This window comes from Leiobunum rupestre, chromosome 6, assembly GCF_980474605.1.
Source record: "Leiobunum rupestre chromosome 6, qqLeiRupe1.1.hap1, whole genome shotgun sequence".
NCBI lineage: Eukaryota > Metazoa > Arthropoda > Arachnida > Opiliones > Sclerosomatidae > Leiobunum > Leiobunum rupestre.
The window spans coordinates 19,455,884-19,466,521 of NC_143389.1; positions in this window are offsets into that span (position 1 = coordinate 19,455,884).

Genomic DNA, 10,638 nt, shown 5'->3' on the forward strand with positions numbered 1-10,638 from the left:
GAGGGCTACTTTCGGTTATTTTTAATTATCAAAGAGGGGTACTTTCGGTTATTTTCAATTATCAAAGAGGGGTTCTTTCGGTTATTTTCAATTACGAAAGAGGGCTACTTTTGGTTATTTTCTATTATCAAAGAGGGCTACTTTCGGTTATTTTCTATTATGAAAGAGGGCTACTTTCGGTTATTTTCAATTATGAAAGAGGGCTACTTTCGGTTATTTTCAATTATCAAACAGGGCTACTTTCGGTTATTTTCAATTATCAAAGAGTGCTACTTTCGGTTATTTTCAATTAAGGAAGAGGGCTACTTTCGGTTATTTTCAATAATCAAAGAGGGCTACTTTCGGTTATTTTCAATTATCAAAGAGGGCTACTTTCGGTTATTTTCAATTATCAAAGAGGGCTACTTTCGGTTATTTTCAATTATCAAACAGTGCTACTTTCGGTTATTTTCAATTATCAAAGAGGGCTACTTTCGGTTATTTTCAATTATCAAAGAGGGCTACTTTCGGTTATTTTCAATTATCAAAGAGGGGTTCTATCGGTTATTTTCAATTATCAAAGAGGGCTTCTTTCGGTTATTTTCAATTATCTTAGAGGGTTGCTTTGGGTTATCTTCAATTATCTTAGAGAGTTGCTTTGGGTTATCTTCAATTACTCAAGTAGTAGCTTCGTGTTATTCGAATTATCAAAGATGGCTGCTTTGGTTTATTTTCAATTACCCATTGTTTTGCTTCTGGTTCTCTTCAATTATCAAAGATGGGTCATTCCACGTCAAATCAACAACTCATGCAACCATGGGCCGGCCGATCCACTTGAAATTTTTACCACGTAAAATACGGACAAATTGATGCGCAAATACTAAGCAAAACTAGAGCAATATGAACAGAAGTCAATTTTTCGAAGTGACGTTAAGCTCATTTTGGTACCCCCTAAGGAATCGTTGAATAAAATATAATATACAAATACGTTTTAAGCAAAATATTCGGATTAAGTGCAATACATACTGTAGATTTCAAAAAACACCATAGAAAGTTTCTATCTTTAACCGTTTGTTTAATAATAATAGTTTTCTTAGAATGTTTCTTAAATGGGGGGTCACCTTCAACGGCGTTTAAAAGCCCAAGTCCCAACTTCGATTTTCAAATACAAGTTAATTTTAAATAGCCCCTAACGTAAGCTTGAATTTGATATACTATACTCCTAGAGTTTTAGTGTTTGAAAAAAAAACAATATTCGAATTTTGTTTATTTTCGAAAATTTATCAATAAAATTGTAAACAATATTTTTTTATTTTAGAAAGTACAATACAAAAATTCAATAAAAATTATTTTTGAAAACGTAAATTAAAATCTGATTGTACGTTGTCTAAGCATATTTTAGACATTCTTAATTTGGAACGCGATTTGTGAGAAACTTCTTTAAAAGGTTCTGGAAGTATGACTAGAATATTCTATTAAGGAACAAAGCAAATATGACAGTGTAGCAGCCTTCTTGTCTGATCTCACTTGTTAAGAATTTAGAAATAAAGTTACTCCTTAAATCATGGTGAAACAATTGTAATTTGATGTTCATGGCTAAAGTGAAATCCTTTGAATTTAATGTAGAGTTATAGTAGTTTATTCGTGTTTGGAACTTTAAAACTTCGGGATTAGCGATGGAATTAGATTCACATTTTCCGAAACAGTGCTCGGTCGGTGAACTAAAGAACGAATTAAGAGTGTTATTAAACTTCATTGTGTAAGGCAAAGGGAATAAATAAAATGGGCGAATTGGAAGATGAAATAAAAAGTCTGATAATAACTCGCTTAGACGAAAGTAGCCCTCTTTGATAATTGAAAATAACCAAAAGTAGCCCTCTTTGATAATTGAAAATAACCAAAAGTAGCCCTCTTTGATAATTGAAAATAACCAAAAGTAGCCCTCTTTGATAATTGAAAATAACCAAAAGTAGCCCTCTTTTATAATTGAAAATAACCGAAAGTAGCCCTCTTTGATAATTGAAAATAACCGAAAGCAGCCCTCTTTGATAATTGAAAATAACCAAAAGTAGCCCTCTTTGATAATTGAAAATAACCAAAAGTAGCCCTCTTTTATAATTGAAAATAACCGAAAGTAGCCCTCTTTGATAATTGAAAATATCCGAAAGTAGCCCTCTTTGATAATTGAAAATAACCGAAAGCAGCCCTCTTTGATAATTGAAAATAACCAAAAGTAGCCCTCTTTTATAATTGAAAATAACCGAAAGTAGCCCTCTTTGATAATTGAAAATATCCGAAAGTAGCCCTCTTTGATAATTGAAGATAACTCGAATCAGCCTTATGGGTAACTATTGATATCCCGAAGCAAACCCACGGGTAATTAAAACTAACCCGACGCAACCTTATGGGTAATTAAATATAGCCCATAGCAACTCCATGGGAAATTAAAGATAAACCGAAGCAAACACACGGCTAACTAAAGATAACCCGAAGCATCCCAACGGGTAATTTAAGATAACACAAAGCAATCCCTAGAAAAATTATAGATAACCCGAAGCAACTTCATGGGTAATAAAATATAACCCATAACATCCCCACGTGTAATTAAAGATAACCCAACGCAACCTCATGGGAAATTAAATATAAGCCAAAGCAACCCCACAAGTAATTAAATATAACCCAAAGCAACCTCATGGGTAATTAAATATAACCCAAAGCAACTCCACGGGTAATTAATGATAAACCGAAGCAACTTACGGGTAATTAAAGATAACCTTATGCAACCTAATGGGTAAATAAATATAACCCAAGCAACCTCATGGGTAATTAAATATAACCCAAAGCAACTCCACGGGTAATTAATGATAAACCGAAGCAACTTACGGGTAATTAAAGATAACCTTATGCAACCTAATGGGTAATTAAAGATAAACCGAAACAGCCTCATGGGTAATTAAGTATAACCCAAAGCAACCCCACGGATAATAAACGATAACCGGAAACTACTTCATGGGTAATAAAATATACCCCATAGCATCTCCACGGGCAATTAAAGATAAACCGAAGAAACTTCATAAGTGTTAAAATATAGCCCATAGCATCCGAACGGATAATTAACGATAACTCAAAGCAACCTCATGGGTAATAAATATGTAACCCATAGAATCCACACGGGTAATTAAAGATAATCTTATGCAACCTCATGGCTAATTAAGTAGAACCCGAAAAAACCTCATGGGTAATAAAATATAACCCATAGAATCCCCACGGGTAATTAAAGATAAACCGAAGCAGCCTCATGGGTAATTAAATATAACCCAAAGCAACCCCACGGGTAATTACAGATTACTCGAATAAACCCCATGGATTATTAAATATAAACCAAAGCAACCCCACGGGTAATTACAGATTACTCGAATAAACCCCATGGATTATTAAATATAAACAAAGCAACCCCGCGGGTATTTAAAGATAGCCTGAAAGAGCCTTATGGGTAATTAAAGATAACCAGAAGCAACCTCATGAATAATTAAATATAACTCAAAGAAACCCCACGGGTAATTAAAGTTAAACCGGAGCAACCTCATGAGTAATTAAATATAATTCAAACCTGCCCAGATGAGCAATTAAAGGTAGCCCAAATAAGCTCCTTTGTTACTGAAGATAACCGAAAGCAGCTTTATAGTCAAATGTTGATAACCCGTAGACGTCCCATAACCCATTAAAGTTAATCCAAAAAAGATTTAATATATCTATAAAGATAACCCGAAGCAGTTACATTGTCGACAGATCCGCCGACTACAGGTGTACTAATATCAATTATTACAAAATTATACTTAATAAGAGGAATTATCTAATTCCCACCTAAGTAGAACCCTTATTTCCTTTACTAAGCATAATAATGAGCTAGGCTAATACCCAAGGCACCACCTTAGGCCCAAGTCATCGAGCGACTTTTAATGCCTTTTAAACAGGTGGCCGGGTTACAATGCGTAGGAGGGTGGTGGCAATCCCTTCATGCCACGCGAGCAAAGAGCTCTCTACTCTTACTATTAGGTGCAAGATATTTTAGAAAAAACGAACCTATGTCCGCCGCGTTTAGACGAAACTCGCGAATAACATCGATCCTAACGTCGTAAGATGAGAAAAGTTCAATGGGGAAATACTTGAAACAGAGGGCTTTTCAGATTTTTTTTCGGAGTGGCAACCATTTATTTCTATTGCTTCGAAGACAAATCTGTCGAAGAAGCGTTTATCGATTCAAATGTTATTACTTAAAAGGTCTCTTTCACCAGAAGCGTTTAATACTTTATTTCTTTTAAGTTTTATATCTAAGAGCGATAAATCTTCGGGAAAAATATATTTATAGAAAAAAGAACAGATTACCTTTTAGAAGTTCAGTGTAGGCCTACATTAGTCGAATGACTTTCGCGGAAATAGGTTGAAATCCAAAAATGCTTATTTAACGGGGCCCATTTTAACTTTTGCATAGAAATATGCTTCCCAATCTTAGCCCGAGCTCCGAGTGAATAGTGCCTGTGATAGTTGCAAATTAAAAAAACCGCCAATCAGAATGTTCGATGAAACAGAATGGCCTTGGGGTATTTCTTTCTTCTGTATTTTCTCTCAGCAAAGGTTTTTTTCTACTTACAACATATCCGTTTCCGCGAATGTGTTAGTGTGTCCTTCAAGTTTATTTTAAGGCTATTCTTAGAATTTAGAAAGGTTATCTGTTTACAAAGCCTTTAAATATTGCAGCTTTAGAAGTGTATAAATACTAGTACTGATAGCTCAAGGATACTTTCACGTCTTTCCGGTAAACAGTGTGAGATAAAAACTAGTTTTAATTTTTTTCCTGGTTGTATTTATAAGCGTTTTATCTTAATCACGGTACATAAAGTCAACTGGGTATTTTAAATTATTTATTATTCAGTAAGGTAAATAAATCATTAATGACTAAAAATATTTTTTAGCATGACAACGCGTGCAACGTATACATGTAACATAATAAACAGGAGTATATGACTCATTGACTCTGAAAGATTACGTTTACTGATAATTTGTCGTAGAGGGATTGTAAAATTGGGAGTTTCAAAAGAGAAATTTCGTCATTCTCTACTTGTTCTACTTTTTATCCCTCTTGAATTGTGAAATAAGAGCATTTTATTAACTCCTGTAGAAATTTAATCGGAATTCTATTTATAATATTAATAATAACCTAACCTGAAATGTAGAGATATTTTTTGTGGAAAAATTTATCGCATTCATTTGGATACTAACAATCATAATGAATGATTAACACGTATCGTGTAAGATCACTTCTATATTTTGAATTACTAAGCTGCGCGCGCTTTAAAATATCACGCTTCTACTATGTCCTGGCTCTAGGCTGATCACTGAACAGGTTTTATTTAAGCATCTATTCTGTTTCATCTTCAGTCATGAACTAACTAAATAGTGCGCTTAATGGGTTCGTGGGTCATAGATTTTTCCAAAATATTCTTAGGAACATTTTTCATTCTCAATTTTTGGTCCATAATTGTCCGTGGATAATTATAACTCAGCCTATTCAGTATAACACAAAAAGTATTATTATTATAATTGCTCCAGAAATAATTCAGAATGTAGCAATACTTATTTTTATTGATTTATCTGCTGGGAAATGTACGGTAGCACGAGTTCTATAATAATTAGTTTTCTGTCTTCAAAGGACAGGCTGACAGCCCATCAATCAAACGTAGCCTGCATAAAAAGGTCCGAAAATATAGGGCTTAAGCAATTATTGAAAATCAAAGTATGGATTTAGATACTCGGTATATGTATTTTCATCTAATCACGCCGATAGTGTGGGGTTTTTTCGTGAAAATTAAAACTTCTATTAGTTTAACTTTATTTCGAAATAGTGATTTTGTTTGTTTGTTTTATATATCCCCAGCTCAACCGATGTTCATAGAAGTAATAGCAAAGTATGAGTTTCTCTTCTCTGTAATTCGATAAGTTAATATTATAACTTAAACGTAAATATAATTATTGTTAAATTAAACGGAAACCAATGAAGATTTAGTGCCTTAAATTCTTCAATCTATGCAATGCACATGTAGCTAAAATTATGTTTGAAATATTTTCTTAAGTAAACACTAGGGGAAATAAATCAATCATAGATTTGAGTCCTTTTTAAGTAACACAATAGGAAACGTTATAGAACATAGACTATTTATTTCGTAAATAAAAGGAAGTTTCATTGGCAACCATTGAAGGAACATTTTTTTCGAAACTTCATCTAAAACTAAACAATTACAAATAAGATAAGAATAATTTAAAATTTAAACAATATTTCAGTAAATCAAAAAATCTCCAAATAAATTAATTAATTAAATAAAACTTTGTGAAAGCTTTATCAAGGATAAAGTCTGCTCTTTGAAACCTTTTCCCGAACGTGTCAGGAAAGTCGAAATATCTTAAGTAACTTAATGACTCGCGTTTGATTGGTTGAATAAGAACGTTGAAGTTTGACGTTCCGTTTTAAGAAGAACGTCCCAAGCTGGACGAAAGAAATATTCATCGAAGAAAGAGACCCAGCTTCCCCATTGAATGTTTAGCCGCGAAAATACGAGTAATCTTTACTACACGTTTTTTTTCTGTTTTCCCGGACGCCCTAATCTTTTAAGGGCAGCGATGTGTCATCGGTCACAACGGCGGCCGTCGTCCGAACGAGCCAAAGAAAAAGAAGGCCGAGTGATAGAGCATAAATATAGCTGCAGGCAGAAAGGAAGAAAAAGATCGGCGGAGAAAGGAGCCGGACAATGGAACCCTATTTCGTATATAGCCATATATGTAATCCCGCGAGGAGAAAAAACATAATCATAGCGAAAGTATAGGAACGACAAACGGCAATTGCTGATTGAGGTAAAGCTTTGTGGCACGGAAAAATGATACTGAGACTAGCAAAGACCACTTAGTGAGATAAGATTTTTTGCGTCGTCGGGTGTGGGTCTGCCGGATTTTCGGTTAGTCCCGTTACTGCACCCGTATATTGCTTTTTTATATAAATATGTATCCAGTGTGAATACTGTTTGGAATTAGTAAGCCTCTTTATTAGTTTATTTTCCAACTCCGATATTTGCGAGGTAGCCTTTTTGTTGATGTTATAGCGAAATTCTTAGATAGCGTTGGATATCTGTATACTTTGCGCGCAAACTACTATTGAAATTGACAAATTACTTATTTTATCCACACGAAAATAATCACATCTCAACAAAGGTACGCAATGACAGATAGAAGCATAAACATATTTTGTCAGGTGACTAACGCTTACGTAAATAAATAATCAGTTAGGCTAATACCCTAGGCCCAAGTCTAGCGACTTTTAAAGCCTTTTAATTCAGGTGGCCAGGTTAAACACGGTGTAAAAGGATTTTTTTCTACAAAACCTGATTTTAAATTCAAATTGAAAGCAATTTCGAGTTCTACAGTTTCTTAAATCCTTTCAAAATTTTTAACTCAGCCTCAGATTTCAATTCCTTTTGGGATGTATCAGAAAGTTCAGAAATATTCCATCTCTCGTCTCACGTACAGGTAAGTGTCTTCTATATTATATAGCATTATTTATACAATTGCACACTGTTTCCAAATGCTTCGATCACAAGTACAGTCGTTTTATTTTGCAAGTATAAGTCGTTTCTTCTTCTTCTGAGATTTATATTCATCCCCCCCACCCCTTGTTCTGATTTACAGGAAACCTTTACTTATTTGCTTAGAAAGAGCTACAAGAAAAGTAGCCAGTATCAAGTGTTTCGATGAGGCGATAAAAGCTCTACGTGATAAAACTATACTATGAACAACAATTCAATAATAGCTTTAATGTCGCGATAAAACTAAACTTAGAAGGATTCTGCCTTTTTAAAGCGCGAGGGAGAAAAACCGTCGTACAAAGTACATTCTCTATTTAGGATTTTTCGACACCATCGCAGCCCGAACAAGAGTTTGCAATCAAGTGGTTAAAGTTAAGATAAATGACTTCAGAGAAGCAATGTCTCGGAAGGAGATGAATTCTGCTCTTAGAAGTTTCGCACCTTGGAGCTAATAGGAAGTCGAGACTGCTACCCGGATTTACAGATCGCAGTTTAAAGGGAAGCGCAGTCTTTTGCAATCTCACGAAATCGTCTATGATTTGTGGTCAAAATGTGTTAAAACATTTTTTAGTGTTTTCAAACTATGTAGTCTGATTCCTACATAACATCGTCGCTAAAGTCAAATATGAAGTGTGTGTGCAAGATTTTGATTATGTGTTGCCGGAAGCTAAGGTTATTCTCCAATGAACTAACCTTTTTTCCCTTTTGATGTAAATCAGTTAAGAAGTTCGGATAAGGTGAGCATTTTTTATCTGATCAGATAAGAGGAAGGGGTTGTGGACGGATTTTTTTCCTGCTATGGTATCCGTATAAAACAGGACTACGATAATCAATTACAGTAATTCCTTAACCGATATCCTATACTGCTAATGCCATTTGTTTCTTGATGTATGTACCTTCGCGAGCATCCGCTTATTTTTTAATCCATGTTTTGGAAGAAATAAAAGTCCCAGGAAATGTTTTACTACTTTTTAGATCTAATTCACTGGGAAAATGTTTAACATCGTTATATGTAGAGATTCGCAATTTAACTGGAAATTGGTTGCATACAGTTACTTAGTGCCGTCGAAGGTACATTTTATTTCAATGTGCTAGATAAATACGTCTTTCCTATACGTCTCTGGTTTGGTATCATTGTTTCGCTATATCAAATTTTCTATTCAACTTCTAACTTATTATTAATTTCAACTTGTAATGCAAAAAGCGCAACAAATTGTACTTTGAAAGATGCAATTGACAAAGAGGCGTCATTATGCGCGACTTAAGCTTTGAATCAAGTATATTGTGTTATAAATTGGAGTAATTCATACTCTGAACGAGTCTTAAAAAATAGGCAAATTCCCGCCATGAGTGACGCCTTTGTGAGATTAATATGAACTTACTTCCACACAGAGTCCATCTGTAGCCGAGTATAGAAATCGAGGCGTTGTAGACAATGGGACCTAAATGCGTTCTCGTATTATTTGAAATATATTTTAGGCGTGGAAAGCACAATGCGAGGAATAGTAATTTGGAAAATGTGTAGAGCTATCATGGCGAGTGAGGAATGAATGATATATGCTCAGAATTTCACAGGCCTTGGAATATACAATGATTCGGGCTATTTTGCCTCTCGTCGCCAAAATGCTATATCGGAAACGAAGCCCTTCGAGAATCATTTGCCTTATAATAAATCGATTATAGTTGGCACTCTTACATGTAGGCTAAAAGGTGCTAAGTCGCTGAGCCGATGGACCCGTGGGAATCATTTCCCTTTTATCTAATAGATTATTTGACAGGCAATCATTCACAATGGCTAATACCAAAGAATCAGCCACAAGCACCATCAGGGAAATAGATGGTCGAAAAAATTGTTAAGTACGAATGGAGGGACACGCGAAGCCAGAAATAAGAAAAAAATAAGTTGTATTACGTTGGAACGAAATTATAGTTAACTTGTCCGAATTATTATTCACTTTTGCGTGACATATTTTGGCATTTTTATGTACTAGAGCGAGTCATGCATTTCTATCTATAATAAAGATAATAAAGCGTAATTATAAGGGCAGTGTATTAAATTATGTAAACGAAAATCTGCCGTTAAAATTCACGCCACTAGATATACTTAATCTAGGCTTGAAACTGTAGAGGCTCCATCTTATAAATATTAAATTAAAATTATTATGGGTATTGAAATAAAATAAAATAAAATAAAATAAAATAAATTAAACTATATCAAATTAAATCAAATTAAATCAAATTAAATCAAATTAAATCAAATCTAATAAAATTAAATTGAAATACTTTGATAAGTTTTTATGAAAATTATAAGGGGATAGAGTGACAAATATTTAAGATACTAAGCATCCAATTTAAAAAAACAGGCAAGTAGATCAGAAGGCTGATCTTAATTGTTCTCAAATAACAATATGCAGGATGACCCAAAAATAATGGTCTTCGCCCTATTTTTTTAAAACTATTTTGTGTTTTAGATGGGGCAAAAACACGCATTCTATCAATTTTGGTACACCAGGGTTGTAGAGAGATGGTTCGATCACTGAGCAATTCTACCATAGGAGAGTGTGGCTAAAGAAAAAGTGGCAAATAGATGGCGCACCCGAAACTGTGTAGCCCCTTCAGATACTTATGGGCATTCCCCCAATGCATAGACGTACTGAGGTGCAGCCTAATTTATAGGAGATAATGGGAAATTTAAATATTAGAAGCTAACTGGGATCACTTTAATTTCTGTTTTGTTTTTACACGTGTGAATTTTCAGGAAATTTATTTTTTTAATATTTATAATTAGCGAACATTAAATTTCAGTTTCTCAGATATTTATTTGAACTGAAATATAAATTTTGTACTAGAATTGATAAAGGAATAACACTGACTGTAGTTTTGCTTTTGGCTCTTAATTAGCTTAGGTTTGCTTAGATTGTTCGCAATTTTCAAAAATTAAATTGTTAATGAATTTATATCAAAAGGGAAAATTAACTAATTTAGAGATCATAAAGAACCGAGATCGATCGACACGAAAACTTTGTAG